The 24,682-nt window shown below is 43.2% G+C and overlaps 2 pseudogenes; one reads left to right on the top strand and one right to left on the bottom strand.

Moving 5' to 3' along the window:
- On the top strand, positions 1–23,431 carry LOC139382529 (extracellular calcium-sensing receptor-like; annotated as a pseudogene).
- Positions 3,323–24,682, bottom strand: part of LOC139382530 (extracellular calcium-sensing receptor-like) — a 45,965-nt pseudogene continuing 24,605 nt past the window's right edge.

The following is a 24,682-nucleotide window of genomic DNA, read 5'->3' as shown; positions in this document are numbered from 1 at the left end:
ATGCTGGAGGAAACAGGTACAAAAGTATCTATACCGACATAACCTGAAAGGTCGCTCAGAAAGGATGAAGCCACTGTTCCAAAACCGCCATAAATAAGCCAGACTACGGTTTACAACTGCCCATGGGGACAAAGATCGTACTTTTTGGAGAAATGTACTCTGGTCTGATGAAACAAAAATAGAACTGTTTGGCCATAATGATCATCGTTATGTTTGGAGGAAAAGGGGGGAGGCTTGCAAGCTGAAGAACACTATCCCAACCGTGAAGCACTGGGGTGACAGCAGCATGCTGTGGAGGTGCTTTGCTGCAGGAGGGATTTGTGCACTTCACAAAATAGATGGCTATAAATTATAAAAATATGTGGATATATTGAAGCAACATCTCAAGACATCAGTCATAAGTTAAAGCTTGGTCGCAAATGGTTCTTCCAAATGGACAATGACCCCAAGCATACTTCCAAAGTTGTGGCAAAATGGCTTAAGGACAACAAAGTCAAGGTATTGGAGTGGCCATCACAAAGCCCTGACCTCAATCCTATAGAAAACTTGTGGGCAAAACTGAAAATGTGTGCGCGAGCAAGGAGGACTACAATCCTTACTCAGTTACACCAGCTCTGTCAGGAGGAATGGGCCAAAATTCACCCAACTTATTGTGGGAAGCTTGTGGAAGGCTACCCAAAACGTTTGACCAAATTTAAACAATTTAAAGGCAATGCTAACAAATATTAATTGAGTGTATGTAAACTTCTGACCCACTGGGAATGTGATGAAAGAAATCAAATGTGAAATACAATTTTCTCTCTACTATTATTCTGATATTTCACATTTTTAAAGTAAAGTGGTGATCCTAACTGACCTAAGACAGGGAATTTGCAGTAGGATTACATGTCAGAAATGGTGAAAAACTGAGTTTAAATGTATTTAGCTCAGATGTTTGTAAACTTCCGACTTCAACTGTATGTTTCTCATGTTAATAAGCCTCTTGAATTGAGAGAGACAGAGACAGAGATAGATAGTTTAAGATGTATAATGTATTGTTCTCCCCACAGGTGAGCTACTTTGCGACCTGTACCTGTCTGACAGATAAACTCTCCTACCCCTCGTTCCTGCGGACTGTGCCCAGTGACCTGTTCCAGGTGTGAAGGAAGATGAGAAAGTGTTAGATATAAGTAGTGCAAAATCAATGTGGTAAGTACACTTTTAAGTATTCATGTATTGCTCAGTTGAATAAACTCTAGTTAAATAATCACCTCCATACAATGCAAATTGTTGAAAAAAATAATTTAAATTTAATCACGGTGCCAGATTACAATGAGGTTTATAGTAAATGTTTCTCTGAACACATTGCTTTTGCTGCTATGAAAATATGTCCCATAATTTATCTTATGCCATGCTCTCAGTCTAATCCTTCACTTATTTATCTCATCCTAGGTTCGGGTTTTAGTCCAGTTGGTGAGCCACTTCGGCTGGCGCTGGGTTGGAATCCTGGGAACCTCCGATGACTACAGTCGCTATGGCATCCAGGCCTTTACCCAGCAGCTGAAGGACCAGGGAGGCTGCCTGGCGTTCCACCTTACCATCCCCAATTCACCCTTCCCAGCTGGGCTACGTGCCATGGCCGACACCCTGCAGAGCTCCAGGGCTCGCGTGGTGGTAGCCTTCGCTACAGAAGGCCAGCTGCTGGAGTTTCTCTCTGAGGTGAGTTCTCCTCTTTAAAATATTCTGTCAGGTATTTACTTCATTTGGATTAATTTATCTTCCTTTCTTCTAGTTTTATTGTGCTAAATAAAACGATGTAGAAACTCTCTGAGAACGTGGATAAGCAACATACAATACCAACTGTTTAATTCTTCATCCTCAGCTGACATATGTACGTACTGGTTCAAAAGATCTGACTGACACAGAGAGAATTGAATCTAATGTGTCACGTGTGTCACGGCTCAGGATAAGACCCAGATGCAGACACAGGGCACCTGTTGTTTGTGGGATATTGTTTTTGTGTAGTGCCTGTTAACACTGCAATTACTTCAGGATTCATTTGTTTTCTGTATTTGTTTTGTTGATTTTCTTTGATTAAAACATGTGCTGCGCTTTGGTCCAATCATTCTTACGATCGTGACAGCGTTCCAGGTGATTACCTCATGAAGCTGGTTGAAAGAATGCCAAGAGTGTGTAAAGCTGTCATCATTGCAGAATAATCTAAAATCTAAAATATAATTAGATTTGTTTAACGCTTTTTTGGTTACTAAATGAATCCAAATGTGTTTTTAAATAGTTTTGTCTTCACTATTATTCTAGTGTAGAAAATAATAGAAATGAAGAAAACCCTTGAATGAGTAGGCGTGTCCAAACTTTTGACTGGTACTGCAAGTAAAGAACAACTTAGTGTTAAGTGTTTCTCATAACCACAACTCATAATGGTTGCTGCCCACTGCAGTACTTGTGATCCAGAGTGGTGCAGCGGTCAAAGGAAATGCATATCAGTGCTAGAGGCGTCACAACAGACCCTGGTTTGATTACGGGCTGCAGCACAACCGGCCGTGATTGGGAGACCCGTAGTGCGATGCACAATTGGCCCAGGGTCGTCCGTGTTAGGGTCTGGCTCGGTCTGTAATTGTAAATAAGAATTGGTATTAAATGCAATGAAGTACTCTACATTGTATTGCACTCTACATTGCACTAGAAACTATTTGGCTTCTTGAACAGTGTGTGTCTTAATTAACTGCTCTGGTAGGTGATGTAAGCATGAGAAGACTGCCCAACACTGGACACTGGGTTGAAGTGGGTTGAAGTGTTTGAAATAATGTGAATAAGGTTGGCATATTTGTGATATGTAATTAATAAAATGCAATGACTATAAAAAACAAGGTATCTAACAATTGTGGATTGACAGGCCAAGCAATCATTGACAAGACACCAATATATCTGAAAATGTTTATTATATTATACTATTATAATATTATATTAACTAACTATTATAATATACACTATGATGAACTACAATATCAATTGAACACATGCACTTCAATGTTATATCAATTCATATAGGAATAAAGCTTTTCTCCAAACAACATGGAAGTTGTTCCACTCTGTAGGCTACTGCTAATCACATCATGTAGCAGGTCTAATTAGATTTTAACACTCTAGATTTGAACAATTTCACATAACATTGGAATATCTAAAGTGACCCTGTTACACGTTAATAGTTACAAGGTTACCAATGATTATCTGCTAAATTGTTGTTCATGTCTGTCAGAGTTGTCCTCCCTAACTGTATGATAAACCATATAACTGAACAATGTTTTTTAACCTCAATCATTTCTTAATAACGTTTATCATTGGATGTCTTCTCCATGAGGTGTTTCTTGGTGTTCTTCTCCGGCCTGAACAGAATAATAAAGCATTTAGGAACAAATAATAGAAAGAACAACCCAAAGCTAGAGGTGATGATGGCAAAGATCTCCACAGCTACAGTGAACTTCCCAGGAGTGCTGACATAAGCTGGGATAAAGGTGATCCAGACTGCACAGAATATGAGCATGCTGAAGGTGATGAATTTGGCCTCATTGAAGTTATCAGGCAGCTTCCGAGCCAGAAAAGCCAGCACAAAGCACAAGAGAGACAGGAGACCTATATAACCCAACACAGCCCAGAATGCCCCTACAGAGCCTAAGTCACACTCGAGAAGGACCTTTTCCTTGTAGGTAGTGAGGTTTTTAATGGGGAAGGGAGGGGACAGGACCAACCACAGAGTGCATATCAAAGCCTGGACAAACGTGAAGGACACTACAGTCAATCTCTGCTGTGAAGGGCCAAACCATTTCATGACATTACTGGCTGGAAGTGTAGCCCTGAAGGCCATCAACACCACTATTGTTTTCCCCAGAACACAAGAGATGCAGAGGACGAAGGTGATCCCAAACGCTGTGTGACGCAGCATACAGGACCACTCAGAGGGCCGGCCAATGAAAGTAAGAGAACACAGAAAACACAGAGTCAAGGAGAAGAGCAGCAGAAAGCTCAGCTCAGAGTTGTTGGCCCTGACGATGGCCGAAGTTCGGTGGCGGTAGAAGACGGTTGCCGTGGCGATGGCCAGACAAGCCCCTCCCACAGAGCAGGCGGTCAGGATGATTCCGAGGACCTCGTGGAAGGACAGGAACTCCACAGGCTTAAGGATACAGAGGTCTCTCTCAGCGTTGGGCCAGTACTCTTCTGGACAGATCAGACAGTCTGAAGAATCTGACCAGGACAAAACAACAGACATCAAATGTTAATAATAATAGATTCAGGTTTTATTTATTTACAAATACATGTCCCACAATGCTGCACTTTTTCAGTTTACAATAAAGAATGTTGAATTAATGTGCAGCTTACATGAGATAATATGAACAGGAACATGATTTACAGACACTACCTTTGTAGTGCTGGTAATAGGAATAAACCACTACTTAGTAAACTGTGATAGAAATTACTACACATTTTTGCCAACTGTTCCTATAGTCCTACCTGTGTTATTACTGATCTCTCCCTCTGCACATTGGATACAGTCATAACAGCATACAGGCATTCCTTTCTGTACAGCCTTACGAGTGCCTGGTGGACAGCTCTCACTGCACACTGACACAGGTACTTGTGTACTGTTCTTTACCCAGGTGATATCCTTCTCCATGTCAAACATCTGGTCAGGAGGCAGGGACGCATCATAGCGCCCCACTGTCACAAACTCCATCTTCCCACTCTCTCCTATCTGCCAGTTGACCAGCTCATATGTGGGCACTGGGTCCCCGTTAGCATCGAAAGACACCTGGTACCCGTTACGAGAGAAGTTCACCCTCCTCAATCTCTCCAGGACCTGGGGGTTAAAAGGGCAAGGAAGAGAGAGGGGACGAGAGGGAAGGAGAGAGGGGAAGAGAGATGGAGTAAGGGGATGAGAGAAAGAGAGAGAGAAACAGAACTTTCATTTACCTTGTATATTTCTCAAAGGTGTTACTTCAAAACCAGCCGTAAAGTATAATGAGAACTCCTAGGCCTTCATACTTGTAGTCAATATAAACATATATATCAGGACATTATACTATCGTCTTGTCATTCACCTGTGTTGGCTTCACATGGAGGTGATTGTCACAGTAAACAGTGGAGTTTTCTCTCTCTTCACAAACGATGCTGTGGATGGCGTGTGCTATGGCATAAACAGCTTTATACACCATGTTAGTGACACGCAGCTGGGATGTATCTGTGTAGGGTGTCTGTAGCTGCTGTATATCCTCACTGCCATCACACACCTTCTCTTCAACCCCAACACCTTTAGAGGTCTCTACAGATAGAGAGAGACAGAATGATAGGAAGATAGATAGATAGATAGATAGATAGATAGATAGATAGATAGATACCCAGCTGACAGCCAAAGGCTCCCTCCCAAAACTCAGTGAGCAGGGGAGAGTTGGACACCTTCTGTGGGGAGAGGTCCAGGAGGAAGTCCCTAAGACCGGGGATGACAGAGCGTTGGATGCCAAATCCGATGGCCCCGGCACACATTGCAAAGCGCAGCATATCTGGGTCAGTGACCCAGGTCTCGCTTCCAATCCACTGGCGGGGCGGAGAGGGCAGGCGGTCCAACTCTCTCAGCAGGATCCTCATGTCCCCAGTGGCTGCAAATGCAACCACCACCCGGGCTGTGGAGCTGGGGAACATGATTATATCATAAAATATGCTTATGTTTGTCATTAATTGGCATGTCTCAGTGAAGTGAACATGAACATTAGCATTAAATAACACTTTTCACATGCTTAAGATATGCAAATCATGTTGGTCTCACGGATCAGCTTTGGGAAAAGAGAGAAATTAATAATTGCAGCTTTTAGAATTATGGTCTTGCATTTGTGTGAATGAAAAGTTCACAAGTAATCATGGATCACCTGCGTATCACGTCAGCCACCCGTTGCACTCTGCTGAGTGGGTTGGTACGGTAGAAGGCTTCAGAATACTCCACACAGATACCCTCCTCTTGTGCTGCCTTTAGGAAAGCAGCCATCCCATTATTACCGTAGTCAGAGTCGGAACGGACCGCCCCAATCCAGGTCCAGCCGAAGTGCCTGATGAGGTGGGCCAGAGCGGCAGCCTGGAACTGATCACTGGGGATGGTTCTGAAGAAGGTTGGATACTGTTTCTTATCACTCAGACACGCACAGGTGGAAAAGTGACTCACCTAGTTAAAAACAGACAATCGAAAACATGAGAAAGAACATCATGTTGACCAAACGAGTCTCAGTTATTGGCTACTTTCTATTTTTTTTCTTTAGCTATGTAGTTTGATGTTAGGGAGATAATAAAAATAAGCCGATTTATTGTGTTTTCGTTTTGCAAGAATGAAAAGGATGTACATGTTTCGACCCAAGACCTTGGTCATTCTATTCATGTTGAAAATAGTATTATAAGACATACTGGTGCTGTGAAAAACATGAGTAAAAGGTGTGACACTAATCCCTGGTCTCCCATAACAACCTAGCCTATGAAATATCAGATCATGTTTAAATGCCTCCAGACATTTTCCAGACTCATATTCCTCAGATCATGTTAAAATGCCCATAGAAGTTCTCCAAACTTTCTCAACATAATTTCACACAGAAATGTATGTTCCTGAAAGAGAGAATACAGTTGGAATAGAGGAAGTTAAAAGAGGATTTATTTCCTGAAAGAGAGGAGAATATTAGATTTCTTTCCACAGTAGTTTACCTGAGGAATGCCAAAAGGGCCGATGATGCGCAACATGCTGATGGTTGGCGTGGAGCCAGACTCGCCCACGATAGCTGTCACCGTAGCCGATTCAGAGCACTGTTCTCCGGTATCAAACATGGGATCCAGGCCGTTAGCCAGTTGGAAGGCCACTTTTACAGCCATGGGGACCGAGGAGCAGGAGTCGTGCACTTGATAACCGAGTGTGACACCTGGTAGAAGGTCTGAACTGTTGTTTATCTCGTCAACTGCGAAGACCATGGCGCGCGAGAAGCGCAACTCACGGGAATCCAAACTGTAAATAGAAGGGAGGTAAGTGAGCACCACTTGACTAAATGGTAAACTAGCCTATAGAATATATGGTTATACAAGGGCAAACATCTTAGTATCTAGCCATATTTTACTGTCTATAGGCCTACACTTTTGTTATCAGTAATTGAGGACATAGTAGTATTGCCTGTATTTTGAAAATGTGACCCTTTGTAACAGTAGGCTTTATCTACTCTCTCAGACACAAACACACTGTTTATCTGTCTTAAAAACACTGTTTATTTGTCTTTAAATGCTTTTCATGTCTTTAAACACACTGTTTATCTGTCTTCAAAACACTGTTCCTCTGTATTTAAAACACAATTTATCTGTCTCCCCACACAGCCACAGTCCTGTCCCCTGTTCCCTCTTGCGCTCACTGACCTCCCTGTGCACTGCAGGGGCTCAGGCAGGCTGGTGTAGCTGTGTTCCACAGTGTGCATGTAGTAGTGCATGGAGAAAACACCCCCGATGACAAAGTCCCCGTCCTGGGAGAACACCGGAGGACGAGGGGTGCCTTGGAGCCTGCATCTGACAGACTCCATCCCAGAGGCAGAGACAGAGGCAGAGGCAGACGAGAGCAAGGCGAGCCCACCAGCCACCACAGCTAGATGGAATAGAACTAGACTACCAGCGAGACTTGGATCGAGAGCAGGAGCCGGAGACAGCCTCATTCCCCTGATGTGTAGAAGGTACGGAGTACTACAGCGCCACACAGACCCACATAGGTCAGGTTACCTCTCTAATCTCATTTAAATACCCACCGAACCTGTGTGGGGATTCCTCTAGGGGCCACAATGTGGGTATAGCCATGCCAGGGAGGGAGGGGTTAGAGGCTCACCCAGTCAGGTCCTGCTTCTTTCAGCTATAGAGGGAAAATGCAGCAGCATCAGCCCTATGTTGACTGTAATGGTTTAGATAGACGTAAACATACAGTAAACACACTATAACCATCTGGCTCTCTTATATTTCCTCCACAGTCTTGTCCTCTTGGCACGCTGGCTCTAAAGGAAGCTTGTTCGAGACATAAGAAAGATCAGAATGTATTAATAAATTTTTTATTTTAACATGTGGCGGTTTCATCCTTATATTTGGCACTAAACTGTCCCCATACTATACAGTCGTGGCCAAAAGTTTTGAGAATGACACAAATATAAATTTTCACAAAGTCTGCTGCCTCAGGTTGTTTGATAGCAATTTGAATATTCTCCAGAATCTTATGAAGAGTGATCAGATGAATCCCTCCTTGCCATGCAAATGAACTGAATTCCAAAAAACATTTCCACTGCATTTCAGCCCTGCCACAAAAGGACCAGCTGACATCATGTCAGTGTTTCTCTAGTTAACACACGTGTGCGTGTTGACGAGGACAAGGCTGGAGATCACTCTGTCATGCTGATTAAGTTTGAATAACAGACTGGAAGTTTCAAAAGGAGGGTGGTGCTTGGAATCTTTGTTCTTCCTCTGTCAACCATGTTTACCTGCCGTAATCATGGCTTTGAACTAAAAGGGCTTCACAGGCAAGGATATTGCTGCCAGTATGATTGCACCTAAATCAAAAAAAATGTTGGATCATCAAGAACTTCAATGAGAGTAGTTCAATTGTTGTGAAGAAGGCTTCAGGTAGACAAAGACAGTCCAGCAAGCGCCAGGATTCAGCTGCGGGATTGGGGCACCACCAGTACAGAGCTTGCTCAGGAATGGCAGCAAGCAGGTGTGAGTGCATCTCCATGCACAGTGAGGTGAGGACTTTTGGAGGGTGGCCAAGGGTCAAGAAGGGCAGTAAAGAAGCCACTTCTCTCTGGTAACCCATTCCAATCACCAGGTGCACGGCTGTACATTTGCAGTATGTATCAATGTGCATTTACCATCACGAGTTTGTCATGCTCAAAAATCCTGCAAAAATACCAAATTGACTGGCCTGATGAACTCGGGATGGCCGGGCAGTGATTCTGGATCCTCTCCGTCACTCATTGGTGTTGATTTCAGAATGTCATTTTGGGGATGGTACCTAACTGTTTAAACATATTACAAATGGACAAAAGTGTGCCAGGAACTCACCGTCCATCAGTCAATTAGATATCATTTTGAAACCAAACTGATACAAACTGACACCACACCCACTTTTTCCAACTTTAGTAGCCAACTAAACAAAATTCACAGCTCCTTCTGTTCAAACCATAATAAAAAGATAAAACACGAAGTTACGTTCTAGCTGCGGGTCCAGTTCTGACATTATCTGTAGTCCTGGCTGAGGCGACCCCGAATCCCACGTTTTGGCTCGATGCCCGAGCAAGACTTTAATTGGTGCTGAAAATCCACTTTTTTCCAAGCCTTGCTACGGGGACCTTGAATGAGCAATCGGACAGAAACGTTGGGGTCCGTCTCTATGGGCCGAGCCGGATTCAATGCACCTAGTCTTGCGACTCTGGGACTTTTCGAAATGTTGTCTGTTTCGTAATGGTCAAAACGAATTGAAGTCATTGCAAATGTACGAGGCTGTTTCTCGGTCCGAGAACCTTCTAGAGCCACATAACTCCCCACGCACTATCGACCTGAGCTCTAGAACAGGTTTCAAAAGTTTCAGAACTCTAGGTCTGACGGTTCTTTAATAGTTCGAACAAAGTTAACTATTGCAGGCTCTGTCTGTCTCTACGCACCATACTGTGTCCCTCCGTCCAAGCTGTGTGTGACTTTTCTTGGAAATTTTATGGGAGACATGACTGATTTACAGTTCATGAGGGTTGCCTAATCACACATATGAAGTTTTGGAAATATCTGACTTTTTTAACCCTTCGAAACAGCCCCTGTGACACCAGTTATGGCACTTCCGGTTGGCACAGGAAGCTACAAGTAAACACATATCCTGATTGGCGTATGCTGTTACAGAATCCTGAGTTTTAAGTATTTACGTTAAGAACTGACTGATTTACACAGGGTTGAATGCACTATTTCTATCAAACGTCAGGTTGGAAAAACACTTTTAAGGTGATTTTAACAACTTCCGGTTGCTCCAGGAAGCTTAAAATCAACACAGGTAGACCTCAGAGTGGCCCGATGGACTGTCATCGAACACAAGTTCATAAGACATTCATAACCCACTTAGGCTTCAGGTTGAATTTAGGGGTGCAGGCAATGTATTCCTATGGAGAGAGAAGTCATTGAAAACTGTTTGAAGTAAACACCTTCTTTTAACTGTTACGGGTTAATGCCACATGGTTTGCACAGATCGGGAGGACCTCAGGAATGTTCCTCATTGTGCTTCTCACCCTAACTGTTCTCCCACTGTCACCCAAAAGCACCTGCAATTTAGGGTCAGACCGAGCAAGCTACAGTCTAGCGGGGCATCTTGTTGAACTCCACATGGCCTAGAGATTATGGTAATGCCCTTGCAGGCTCTGAGTGTCTTTAAGCACTGCACTTTGTCACTCTATCCTTGCTGTGAGAGCTTTTCTTTGACATCTGTTGCCAGAAATTACTGATGAGGGTTGCCAATAACACAAAAGATCAGACCTTTTTTTTTTGTGAATTTTCCCCCTTTTTCATGGTATCCAATTGTTTAGTAGCTACTATCTTGTCTCATCGCTACAACTCCCGTACGGGCTCGGGAGAGACAAAGGTTGAAAGTCATGTGTCCTCCGATACAGAAAACCCAACCAAGCCGCACTGCTTCTTAACACAGCGCCATCCAACCCGGAAGCCAACCGCACCAATGTGTCGGAGGAAACACCGTGCACCTGGTAACCTTGGTTAGCGTGCACTGCGCCCGGCCCGCCACAGGAGTCGCTGGTGCGCGATGAGACAAGGATTTCCCTACCGGCCAAACCCTCCCTAACCCGGACGATGCTAGGCCAATTGTGCGTTGCCCCACAGACCTCCCGGTCGCAGCCGGTTACGACAGAGCCTGGGCGCGAACCCAGAGTCTCTGGTGGCGCAGCTGGCGCTGCAGTACAGCGCCCTTAACCACTGTGCCACCCGGGAGGCCCTAAGATCAGACCTTTTTAACCCTTCGAAACAGCACCATTTTAAGTGCACCATTTTAAAATGACACCATTTTAAGGCACTTCCGGTTTACTCAGGACGCTGGAAGTGAACACATATCCTCCTTGGGGTAGGCACTTATAGAATATTGAGTTTTAAGTCTTTAGGTTAAGAACTGACTTATTTACAGATTGTTGAATGAGTGTGTGTTATTTCAGAAAATCACAGAAAATCACAGAAATCTCGCATAGCTCCGAAACACAATTCAAAAAGATTTGTCTGAACACGCTGCAACTGGATCTGTAACTTTTTTAAAAAACGTATTTTCCACCATAATTTGCAAATTAATTTAAAAAAAATACTACAATGTGATTTTCTGGAGAAAAAAAAATCTAATTTTGTCTGTCATAGTTGAAGTGTACCTATGATGACAGGCCTCTCTCATCTTTTTAAGTGGGAGAACTTGCACAATAGGTGGCTGACTAAATACTTTTTTGCCCCACTGTATATACTGTATTCTATACCATCTACTGCATCTTGCCTATGCTGCAGGGCCATCGCTCATCCATATATTTATAGGTACATATTCTTATTCACCCTTTACATTTGTGTAAATAAGGTAGATGTTGTGAATTTGTTAGATTACTTGCTAGATTTTACTGCATAGTCGGAATTAGAAGCACAAGGACTTCACTAGAATTGCATTAACATCTGCGAACCATGTGTATGTGACCAATACAATTTGATTTGATTTAATTTGATTTGACATACACAATCCATGTCCCAATTGTCTCAAGGCTTAAAACTATTCCCCTTCATCTATACTGATTGAAATGGATTTAACAAGTGACATCAATAACAGATCACATCTTTCACCCTGATTCACCTGGTCAGACTATCATGGGAAAATATGTATTCTTAATGTGTTTTATACTCAGTGTATATTTTATGGGATATACTATACATATTATGTAACACAAAAGCATACAGTGCCTTCAGAAATTATTCATACTACTTGACTTATTCCACATTGAGTTTTTTGTTACAAACTGAATGAATACATGTTTTTTCTCACCCATCTACACACAAATCCCCACAATGAAAAAGTTTTAAAAAAACATGTTTTTAGACATTTTAGCAAATTTATAGAAATTGAAATACAGAAATCACCCCTGAGTGAAAACTTTTTGAAGGTACTGTATACACTTCCATAAAACGTATGGTACGTCTCATATAATGTACAATATACACTGTGTATACAAAACTGTAAGGTACTGGGTATCGTGAGGGTGAAGTCAGGCGCAGGAGTTCAATAAAGTGCTCCTTTAATGCACACACGGTGAACCACGGCCACCCCACTTTGGGTGCTCAAACAAAATGTCCCAGACACAGGGAACGAAAACAGTCCAGCACTAAATACACAAACACGTTAGTCTGTAGCAAACACCAGGGTTACAATGATCAATCCCGCACAAAGAAACGGGCGGGCCGGCTGACTAATAAAGCCCCACTAATACAACCAACTCAAAACAAGTGTAATCAATAAACACATAAGGAGGGGGAGAAAATAATCAGTGGCAGCTAGTAGGCAGGCGACGAAGTCCGCCGAGCGCCACCCGAACGGGAAGGGGAGCCACCTTCGGTTGGAGTCGTGACAAAAACATTAAGAATCACCTTTGGAAGCGATTTTACAGCTGTGAGTCTTTCTGGGTAAGTCTCTAAAAGCTTTGCACAACTGGATTGTATAATATTTTCCTATAAACATTTTTTAAAATCTTCAAGTCGGTTGTTGATTATTGTTAGATAGCCATTTTCAAGTCTTGGGATGGAGGGATGGAGAAAAAGTGTGACACCAATAAAGCCCACCTTGTAGGGGAAATACTGTGTAGTGCCAGAGTGCCAAGGGGACTAGACTGTAGATGAAATACTGTTTAGAGCCAGCGTGCCAAGAGGACTAAACTGTAGATGAAATAGTCATAAAATCTATGCAGCCTACTAAGCTCAGCAAAAAAGAAACGTCAATTTTTCAGGACCCTGTACTTCAAAGATAATTTGTAAAATTCCAAATAACTTCACAGATCTTCATTGTAAAGTGTTTAAACATTGTTTCCCATGCTTGTTCAATGAACCATACATAGTTAATGAACATGCACCTGTGGAACGGTCGTTAAGACACTAACAGCTTGCAGATGGTAGGCAATAAATGTCACAGTTATGAAAACTTAGGACACTAAAGAGGCCTTTCTACTGACTCTGAAAAACACCCAAAGAAAGATGCCCAGGGTCTCTGCTCATCTGCGTGAACGTGCCTTGGGTATGCTGCAAGGAGGCATGAGGACTGCAGATGTGGCCAGGGCAATAAATTGCAATGTCCGTACTGTGAGACATGACGGACAGCTGATTGTCCTCACAGTTGCAGACTACATGTAACAACACCTGCACAGGATCGGTACATCCGAACGTCACACCTGCGGGACAGGTACAGGATGGCAACAACAACTGCCCGAGTTACACCAGTTATACCAGGAATGCACAATCCCTCCATCTGTTCTCAGACTGTACGCACTAGGCTGAGAGAGGCTGGACTGAGGGCGTGTAGGCCTGTTGTAAGGCAGGTCTTCACTAGACATCACCGGCAACAATGTCGCCTATGGGCACAAACCCACTGTCGCTGGACCAAACAGGACTGGCAAAAAGTGCTCTTCACTGACGAGTCACGGTTTTGTCTCACCATGGGTGATGGTTGGTTCCGCGTTTATTGTCGAAGGAGTGAGTGTTGCACAGAGGCCTGTACTCTGGAGCGGGATCGATTAGGAGGTGGAGGGTCTGTCATGGTCTGGCGCGGTGTGTCACAGCATCATCGGACTGAGCTTGTTGTTATTGCAGGCAATCTCAACGCTGTTTAGCCCAGATCTCAATCCCATTGACCACGTCTGGGACCTGTTGGACCATTTTATTACGTTTGCAATCGCAACAAATAATTTGCTCAGACCCCAATCAAGGATCATCAAAAGTAGTGCAACAAATTCTTGAACAAACCAAAGATTCCTTGATGCCTTTCCAGACTCCCTCCACCTACCCAAGGACGTCAGAGTACAACAATCTGTTAACCACTTACGTAACTGAGGAACTTATTTTAACCTTACATAATAACTAGATTCAGTCGCACTCCTAAAAACTACAAATATTTGTCATTATAAACTAGCTCCCTGGTATACAGAAAATAACCGAGTCCTGAAGCAAGCTTCCAGAAAATTTGAACGGAAGTGGCACTACACCAAACTGGAAGTCTTCTGATTAGCTTGGAATGGAAAGACAGTACCGTGCAGTATCGAAGATCCCTCACTGCTGCTAAATCATCCTATTTTTCCAATTTAATAGAGGAGAGTAAGAACAATCCTAAATTTATTTTTGATACTGTCGCAAAGCTAACTAAAAAGCAGCATTCCCCAAGAGAGGATGGATTTTACATCAGAAGGGATAAATTCATGAACTTCTTTGATGAAAAGATCATCTTCATTTGAAAACAAATTACGGACATTTCTTTAAATATGCGTATTTCTCCAAAGCTCAGTTGTCCTGAGTCTGCGCAACACTGACCTAGGATCAAGGAAGACACTCAAGTTTTTTAATCTCCTGACACATTGATGAAAATAGCAATGGCCTCTAAACCTTCAAGCTGCATACTGGACCTAATTCCAACTAAACTACTGAAAGAGCTGCTTCCAGACCCCATCATAGCACTGAGACTGCACTAGTAAAGGTGGTCAATTACCTTTTAATGGCGTCAGACCAAGGCTCTGCATCTGTCCTCGTGCTCCTAGACCTTAGTGCTGCTTTTGATACCATCAATCACAGCATTCTTTTGTAGAGATTTGAAACCCAAATTAGTCTACATGGACAAGTTCTGGCCTGGATTAGATCTTATCTGTCAGAAAGATATCAGTTTTTCTCTGTGGATGGTTTGTCCTCTGACAAATCAACTCTATTGTTTTCACTATTTATTTTACATCTTGGTTAATTTTCACTGCTATGCGGATGATACACAGCTATACATTTCGATGAAACATGGTGAAGCTCCAAATTTGCCCTCCCTGGAAGCCTGTGTTTCAGACATAAGGAAGTGGATGGCGGCACAGGTTTTACTTTTTAACTCAGAAATGCTAGTTCTAAGTCTCAAGAAACAAAGAGATCTTCTGTTGGATCTGACAATTAATCTTGATGGTGGTACAGTTGTCTCAAATAAAACTGTGAAGCGCCTCGGTGTAAATCTGGACCCTGATCTCTCTATTGACGAACATATCAAGACTGTTTCAAGTACAGCTTTTTTCCATAACATAACATTGCAAAAATCAGAAACTTTCTATCCAAAAATGATGCAGAAAAATGTTTTTGCCACTTCTAGATTAGACTACTGCAATGCTCTACTTTCCGGCTACCCGGATAAAGCACTAAATAAACTTCAGTTAGTGCTAAATACGGCTGCTAGAATCCTGACTAGATCCAAAGAATTTGATCATATTACTCCAGTGCTAGCCTCTCTACACTGGCTTCCTGTTAAGACTAGTGCTGATTTCAAGGTTTTACTGCTAACCTACAAAGCATTACATGGACTTGCTCCTATCTATCTTTCTGATTTGGTCCTGCCGTGCATACCTACACATACGCTACGGTCACAAGACGCAGGCCTCCTTATTGTCCCTAGAATTTCTAAGCAAACAGCTGGAGGCAGGGCTTTCTCCTATAGAGCTTAAATGTTATGGAATGGTCTGCCTATCCATTTTGAGAGACGCAGACTCGGTCTCGACCTTTAACCTCTCTGGGATATGTTGGACAGTAGTGTCCCACCCAGCCAACAAGCCAGTGAAAGTGCAGGGCACCAAATTAAAAACAACATAAATCTCATAATTAAAATTCCTCAAGCATACAAGTATTTTACACCATTTTAAAGATAAAATTCTCGCTAATCCACCCACAGTGTCTGATTTCAAAAATACTTTACAGCGAAAGCACCACAAACGATTATGTTAGGTCACCACCAAGTCACTGAAAAACCCAGCCATTTTTCCAGCCAAAGAGAGGAGTCACAAAAAGCACAAATAGAGATAAAATGAATCATTAACCTTTGATGATCTTCATCAGATGACGCTCATAGGACTTCATGTTACACAATACATGTATGTTTCGGTTTATAAAGTGCATATTTATATCCAAAAATCTAATTTTACATTGGCCTGTTATGTTCAGTAGTTCCAAAACATGCACTGATTTTGCAGAGAGCCACATCAATTCACAGAAATACTCATAATAAACATTTAAAAAAAACCTACGGAAAAAGCAGACCATGCAATAATCAGAGACCAAAACAGCCAAAGAAAATCCGCCATGATGTGTAGTCAACATTAGTCAGAAATAGCATTATAAATATTCACTTACCTTTGATCTTCATCAGAATGCACTCCCAGGAATCCCAGTTACACAATAGATGTTTGATTTGTTCGATAAGGTTCATCATTTATGTCCAAATGCCTTCCTTTGTTAGATCGTTAGGTAAACAAATCCAAACGCGCATGCAAGTCTAGCCGAAAGGTCGGACGAAAAGTCCAAAAAGTTCCGTTACAGTCCGTAGAAACATGTCAAACTAAGTATAGAATCAATCTTTAGGATGTTTTTAACATAAAACTTCAACAATGTTCCAACCGGAGAATTGCTTTGTCTATAGAAAAGCAATGGAACGCGAGCTATCTCACATGACAGCGTGTCACGAGCTCAAAGCATTCTGCCAGACCTCTGACTTCACAGTAGAAGCATCAAACTAGGTTCTAAAGACTGTTGACATCTAGTGGAAGCCCTAGGAAGTGCAACATGACCCATATCCCACTGTATATTCAATAGGGAATGAGTTGAAAAACAACCAACCTCAGATTTCCCACTTCCTGGTTGGATTTCTTCTCAAATTTCTGCCTGCCAAATGAGTTCTGTTATACTCACAGATATCATTCAAACAGTTTTAGAAACTTCAGAGTGTTTTCTATCCAAATATACTAATAATATGCATATATTAGCAACTGGGCCTGAGTAGCAGGCAGTTTACTCTGGGCACCTTATTTATCCAAGCTACTCAATACTGCCCCCCAGTCACCAAGAAGTTAAAGCTTTATTGAATACTCATCTCTTCAGTAGGGACTATGATTGAGTGTAGTCTGGCCCAGTGGTGTGAAGGTGAACGGAAAGATACTGGAGCGATGAACCTCCCTTGCTGTCTCTGCCTGTCCGGTTCCCCTCTCTACACAGGAATTCTCTGCCTCCAACCCTACTACGGGTGCTAAGTCACTGGCTTACTTGTGCTCTTCCATGCCGTCCCTAGGAGGGGTGCGTCTCTTGAGTGTGTTGAGTCTCTGACGTGATCTTCCTGTCCGGGTTGGCGCCCCCTCGGGTTTGTGCCGTGGAGGAGATCTTCGTGGGCTATACTCTGTCTTGTCTCAGGGTAGCAAACTGGTGGTTAAAGATATTTAGTGGTGTGGGGGCTGTGCTTTGGCACAGTGGGTGGTGTTATATCTGCCTGATTGGCCCTGTCAGGGGGTATAGTCGGATGGGGACACAGTGTCTCCCGACCTCTCCTGTCTCAGCCTGCAGTAATTATGCTGCAATAGATTATGTGTCCGGGGGCTAGGTTCACTGTTATGTCTGGAGTATTTATCCTGTCTTATCCAGTGTCCTGTGTGAATTTAAGTATGCTCCCTCCTATTCTCTGTCTTTCTCTCTTTGTCTTTCTCTTCTCTCGGCGGACCTGAGGCCTGGGACCATGCCTCAGGACTACCTGGCCTGATGACTTCTTGCTGTCCTCAATCTACCTGGTCGTGCTGCTGATCCAGTTTCAACTGAACCCTGACCTGGTCACCGGAAGTGCTCCCTTGTCTCGGACCTGCTGTTTTTGACTCTCTCACTCTACCACACCTGCTGTCTCTTAACGTTTGAACATCTTGGCCCTGTACTGTTATAATCTCCACCTGGCACAGCCAGAAGAGGACTGGCCTCCCCTCAGAGCCTGGTTCATCTCCAGGTTTAGTTCTAGGTTCCAGTGTAGAGCCAGCATACCAGAAGACTAGACTGCAGTGGAAATATAAGAGAGCCAAAGTGCAAAGAGGACTAGACTGTCGGGGAAATACTGTGTAGAGCCAGCGAGCCAAGAAAACTAGACTGTAGAGGAAACACTGTGTAGAGCCAGCGTGCCTAGAGGACTAGACTGCAGAGGAAATATAAGAGAGCCAGCGTGCCAAGAGAACTAGACAATAGGGGAAATATAAGAGAGCCAGATGGTTATAGTGTGTCTACTGTATGTTTATGTCTATATAAACCATTACAGTCTACTTAGGGCTTACACTGGTGCATGCAGTCTCTATATCTGAAAGAAGCAGGACCTGAGTGAGCAGAGCAGCTTCTAACCCCTCCCTCCCTGGCATGGCCATACCCACAGTGTGGCCCCCAGAGGAATCCCCACAGAGGTACGGTGGGTATTTAACCCAGAGAAGAGAGGTATCCTGACCTGTATGGGTCTGTGTGGCGCTGTATTACTCCATACCTTCTACACATCAGGGGAATGAGGCTCTCTCCGTCTCCTGCTCTGGATCCATGTCTGGCTGGTAGTCTGGTTCTACTACATCTAGCTGTGGTGGCTGGTGGGCTTGCCTTGCTCTCGTCTGCCTCTGTCTCAGCCTCTGGGCTGGAGTCTATCAGATGCAGGCTCCAAGGCACCCCTCGTCCTCCGGCGTTCTCCCAGGACGGGGACTTTGTCATCGGGGGTGTTTTCTCCATTCATTACTATATGCACACTGTGGATCACAGCTACACCAGCCTGCCTGAGCCCCTGCAGTGCACAGGGAGGTCAGTGAGCGCAAGAGGGAACAGGTGACAGGACTGTGGCTGTGTGGGGAGAGAGATAAATTGTGTTTTAAAAACAGAGAAACAGTTTGTTTAAAGACCGGTAAACAGTTTGTTTAAAGACAGAGATACAGTGCTTTTAAAGACGATAAACTGTTTTCAAGAGACAAACAGTATGTTTAAAGACAGACAAACAGTGTTTAAAGAGACAAACAGTGTTTTCAAGACAGGTTAACAGTGTTTTAAAGACAGATTAACTGTGTTTTTAAAGACAGATTAAAAGAGTAGGTAAAGCCTCCTGTTACAAAGGATCGCATTTTCAAATGCAGGCTATAATACAATGTCCTCAATTACAGACAACAAAAGTGTAGACATATAGACGGTGTGGCAAATAATACTAGATATTAGGCTGTTTGCCATGGAAACATTCTATAGGCTAGTTTATGATTTGTCAGGAGGTGCTCACTGACCCATCTTCTATTTACAGTATGGATTCCCGTGAGTTACGCTTCTCGCGCGCCATGATCTTCGCAGTTGAGGAGATTAACAACAGTTCTTACCTTCTACCGGGTATCATGCTTGGTTATCAAGTGCACGACTCCTGTGCCTCGGTCCCTATAGCCGTGAAAGTGGCCTTCCAGCTGGCTAACGGCTTGGACCCCATGTTTGATACCGGAGAACAGTGCTCGGGGTCGGCTACAGTGACAGCTATCGTGGGCGAGTCTGCCTCCACACCAACCATCAGCATGTTGCGCGTCATAGGCCCTTTCGGCATTCCTCAGGTAAGCTACTGTGAAAATAAATCATTCAGCTTCTTTTAATTTACTGTATTCCTAATGTATATTCTACTTTCTTTCAGGAATATACATTTCTGTGTGAAATTATGTGGAGAAAGGCATTTGAACATAGACTGAGGACGATGAGTCTGGAGAACTTCTCTAGGCATTTGAACACAGACCGAGGATTATGAGTCACGATCTGAGGACTATCTTTCATAGGCTAGGTTGTTATGAGAGACCAGGGAATTGTGTCACAGTTTTGTGTACCTTTTTCATTCTGGCCTACTGAAAAACAATGAGATTGATTATTATTATTAATGTCTCCCTAACATCAAACTACATAGCAAAATAAAAAAAGCAGAAAGTAGCCAATAACTGAGACTCGTTTGGTCAACATGATGTTCTTTCTCATGTTTTCGATTGTCTGTTTTTTCCTAGGTGAGCCACTCTTCCACCTGTGCATGTCTGAGTGATAAGAAACAGTATCCAACCTTCTTCAGAACCATCCCCAGTGATCAGTTCCAGGCTGCCGCTCTGGCCCACCTCATCAGGCACTTCGGCTGGACCTGGATTGGGGCGGTCCGTTCCGACTCTGACTACGGTAATAACGGGATGGCGGCTTTCCTACAGGCAGCACAAGAGGAGGGTATCTGTGTGGAGTATTCTGAAGCCTTCTCCCGTACCAGCCCACTCAGCAGAGTGCAACGGGTGGCCGATGTGATCCGCAGGTGATCCATGATTACTTGTGAACTTTTCATTCATACAAATGCAAGACCATAATTATAAAAAATACTATTGTTTTTAATTTCTCTCTTCTCCCAAAGCTGATCTGTGAGACCAACATGATTTGCATATCTTAAGCATGTCAAAAGTGTTAAAAACTTAAGCATGTAAAAAATACAAATGTTCATGTTCACTTGACTGAGACGTTCCAATGAATGACAAACATGACCAGCATATTAAGCACATGATATAATCATGTTCCCCAGCTCCACAGCACGGGTGGTGGTTGCATTCGTATCTTCTGGGGACATGAGAATCCTGCTGATGGAGATGGAACGCCTGCCCTCTCCACCCCGCCAGTGGATCGGGAGCGAGACCTGGGTCACTGACCCAGATATGCTGCGTTTCGGTCTGTGTGCCGGGGCCATTGGATTTGGCATCCAACGCTCTGTCATCCCCGGTCTTAGGGACTTCCTCCTGGACCTCTCCCCACAGAAGGTGTCCAACTCTCCCACGCTCACTGAGTTCTGGGAGGGAGCATTTGGCTGTCGGCTGGAGACAGGTATCTATGTATCTATCTATCTATCCATCCATCAATGCATCCATCAGTCTATCTATCTATTTACATGTCTGTCTGTCTGTCTGTCTGTCTGTCTGTCTGTCTGTCTGTCTGTCTGTCTGTCTGTCTGTCGGGACCTCTACAGGTGTTGGGGTTGAAGAGAAGGTGTGTGATGGCAGTGAGGATATACAGCAGCTACAGGCCCCCTACACAGATACATCCCAGCTGCGTGTCACTAACATGGTGTATAAAGCTGTTTATGCCATAGCACACGCCATCCACAGCATCGTTTGTGAAGAGAGAGAAAACTCCACTGTGAACTGTGACAAAAACCTCAATGTGAAGCCAACACAGGTGAATGACAGTCCGTAGTATCATTTCCTGATAAATATGTTTATATAGACAACATGTATAAAGGCCTAGGAGTTCTCATTATACTTTACAACTTCTTCTGAAGTAACACATCTGTTAAATTTGAGTTGAATTTATGTTCTGTTTCTCTAACTCCCTCTCTCTATCTCTCTTCCCTTCTCTACATTTCTTTTTTTTACATATTTCTTCCCCTTTCTCCATCTCTCATCTTTCTATTCCCCTCTCTCCATCTATCTCTCCATCTCTCATCCTCTCACTCATCTCTCTCTTCCCCTCTCTCCATCTATCTCTCCATCTCTCATCCTCTCACTCATCTATCTCTTCCCCTCTCTCCATCTATCTCTCCATCTCTCATCCTCTCACTCATCTCTCTCTTCCCCTCTCTCCATCTATCTCTCCATCTCTCATCCTCTCACTCATCTCTCTCTTCCCCTCTCTCCATCTATCTCTCATCTCTCATCCTCTCACTCATCTCTCTCTTCCCTTATCTCCATCTCTCCTCACCTCTCTCCTTCTCTCACATCCTCTCTGTCTCTCTCTCTCCCTTGCCCTTCCAAACCCCAGGTCCTGGAGAGATTGAGGAGGGTGAACTTCTCTCGTAACGGGTACCAGGTGTCTTTCGATGCCAACGGGGACCCAGTGGCCAACTATGAGCTGGTCAACTGGCAGACAAGGGAGAGTGGGAAGATGGAGTTTGTGACAGTGGGGCGATATGATGCGTCCCTGCCTCCTGACCAGAGGTTTGACATCAACAGGGAAATCACCTGGGTAAAGAACAGTACACAAGTACCTGTGTCAGTGTGCAGTGAGAGCTGTCCCCCAGGGACTCGTAAGGCTATACAGAAAGGAAAGCCTGTATGCTGTTATGACTGTATCCAATGTGCAGAGGGAGAGATCAGTAATAACACAGGTAGGACTATAGGAATAGTTGGCATAAAATGTGTAGTAATTTCTATCACGGTTTACAAAGTAGTGGTTTATTCATATTACCAGCACTACAAAGGTAGTGTCTGTAAATCATGTTCCTGTTCATATTATCTCATGTAAGCTGCACATTAATTCAACATTCTTTATTGTAAACTGAAAAAGTGCAGCATTGTGGGACATGTATTTGTAAATAAATAAAACCTGAATCTATTATTATTAACATTTGATGTCTGTTGTTTTGTCCTGTTCAGATTCTTCAGACTGTCTGATCTGTCCCGAAGAGTACTGGCCCAACGCTGAGAGAGACCTCTGTATCCTTAAGCCTGTGGAGTTCCTGTCCTTCCACGAGGTCCTCGGAATCATCCTGACCGCATGCTCTGTGGGCGGGGCTTGTTTGGCCATCGCCACGTCAACCGTCTTCTACCACCACCGAACGTCGGCAATTGTCAGGGCCAACAACTCTGAGCTGAGCTTCCTGCTGCTCTTCTCCTTGACTCTGTGTTTTCTGTGTTCTCTTACTTTCATTGGCCGGCCCTCTGAATGGTCCTGTATGCTGCGTCACACAGCGTTTGGGATCACCTTCGTCCTCTGCATCTCTTGTGTTCTGGGGAAAACAATAGTGGTGTTGATGGCTTTCAGGGCTACACTTCCAGGCAGTAATGTCATGAAATGGTTTGGTCCTCCACAGCAGAGATTGACTGTAGTGTCCTTCACGTTTGTCCAGGCTTTGATATGCACTCTGTGGTTGGTCCTGTCCCCTCCCTTCCCCATTAAAAACCTCACTACCTACAAGGAAAAAATCATTCTAGAGTGTGATGTGGGTTCAGCTATTGGTTTCTGGGCTGTGTTGGGCTATATAGGACTCCTGTCTCTCTTGTGCTTTGTGCTGGCTTTTCTGGCTCGAAAGCTGCCTGATAACTTCAATGAGGCCAAATTCATCACCTTCAGCATGCTCATATTCTGTGCAGTCTGGATCACCTTTATCCCAGCTTATGTCAGCTCTCCAGGGAAGTTGACTGTAGCTGTGGAGATCTTTGCCATCATGACCTCTAGCTTTGGGTTGTTCTTTCTATTATTTGTTCCTAAATGCTTTATTATTCTGTTCAGGCCAGAGAAGAACACCAAGAAACACCTCATGGAGAAGACATCCAATGATATACGTTATTAAGAAAATATTGACGGGAACAGACATTGTAACGTTCAGTTATATGGTTTTTCATAGAGTTAGGGAGGACTACTCTGACAGAGATGAACAACAATTTAGCAGCTAATCATTGGTAACATTGTAAGTAGTAACAGGACACAGGTTTACTTTAGATATTCCAATGTTATGAGAGAATGTTCAAATCTAGAGTGTTAAAATCTGATTTTACCTGCTAAATGATGTGATTAGCAGGAGCCTACAGAGTGGAACCACTTCCATGTTGTTGGAGAAAATGTAACTTTATCCATATTTCAAAGTGTATTCGGTAGGCCAAGCTTTGAAAAACTACAAACCTCAGTTGTCCCACTTCCTGGTTGGATTTTTCTCAGGTTTTCGCCTGCCATATGAGTTCTGTTATACTCAATTATTAATTATTAAACTTCAGAGTGTTTTCCATCCAATACTAATAATTACATGCATATATTAGCATCTGGGACAGAGTAGGAGGCAGTTCACTCTGGGCACGCTATTCATCCAAAAGTGAAAATGCTGCCCCCTGTCCCAAAAGAGTTAAACTCTTAGACTATTGATACCGACAGAATAAGAACAAGTCTTTGATATTAATTATTAGTCTGCAGCTATGAATTCGGTATCATTGAATGCGAAGACCAACAACCGGCGAAATGTCTATTCTATAACGACATGAATGAATGTCACTCTGAACTATCTATTCTAACCATGACAGAGAGAGAGAGAGGACAAACTCTCCAACAGAAACAAACTTTTCAACAGAGATCCCGATGATACACTGAGCATAAATATATATAGTGAATGCAATTATTCCCGAATAAGTGAGCGTTCATGTGCAAAGGATTAGCATTTCAATTGTTATAATTATCAACTGTGTAGTGTCTTTTCTCAGTCGACCCCCACTTCCCTTTTGTCCACCAAGCCGCGATGCCGGTTTATTCCACTAGGGAAACTCCGCTATCATTTCCTTTTAACTATTTATTGTTTGTGTGATGCATTTCTGAGAATTAATTAGGTAGTAAATAAATGATTTAAAAAAAATTGATGTATGGATGACTCATAGTGAAGACTGGGTTCGTGCAGATAACCAAGAATTTACGACGTTTGGAATGAGACTGACTTGAGATAAATAATATTTAATTAATTCTAAGACTAATTTGTCAGATATGAAAATATCTGAAAAGTTATATTAGGAAAATTATAACTTTATAATCTGAATAATTTCCTTGTTGCCCCTACTTCCTA

The sequence above is a fragment of the Oncorhynchus clarkii genome, chromosome 24 (genome assembly GCF_045791955.1).
Source record: "Oncorhynchus clarkii lewisi isolate Uvic-CL-2024 chromosome 24, UVic_Ocla_1.0, whole genome shotgun sequence".
NCBI lineage: Eukaryota > Metazoa > Chordata > Actinopteri > Salmoniformes > Salmonidae > Oncorhynchus > Oncorhynchus clarkii.
This window is presented reverse-complemented; position numbering and strand designations above follow the sequence as displayed.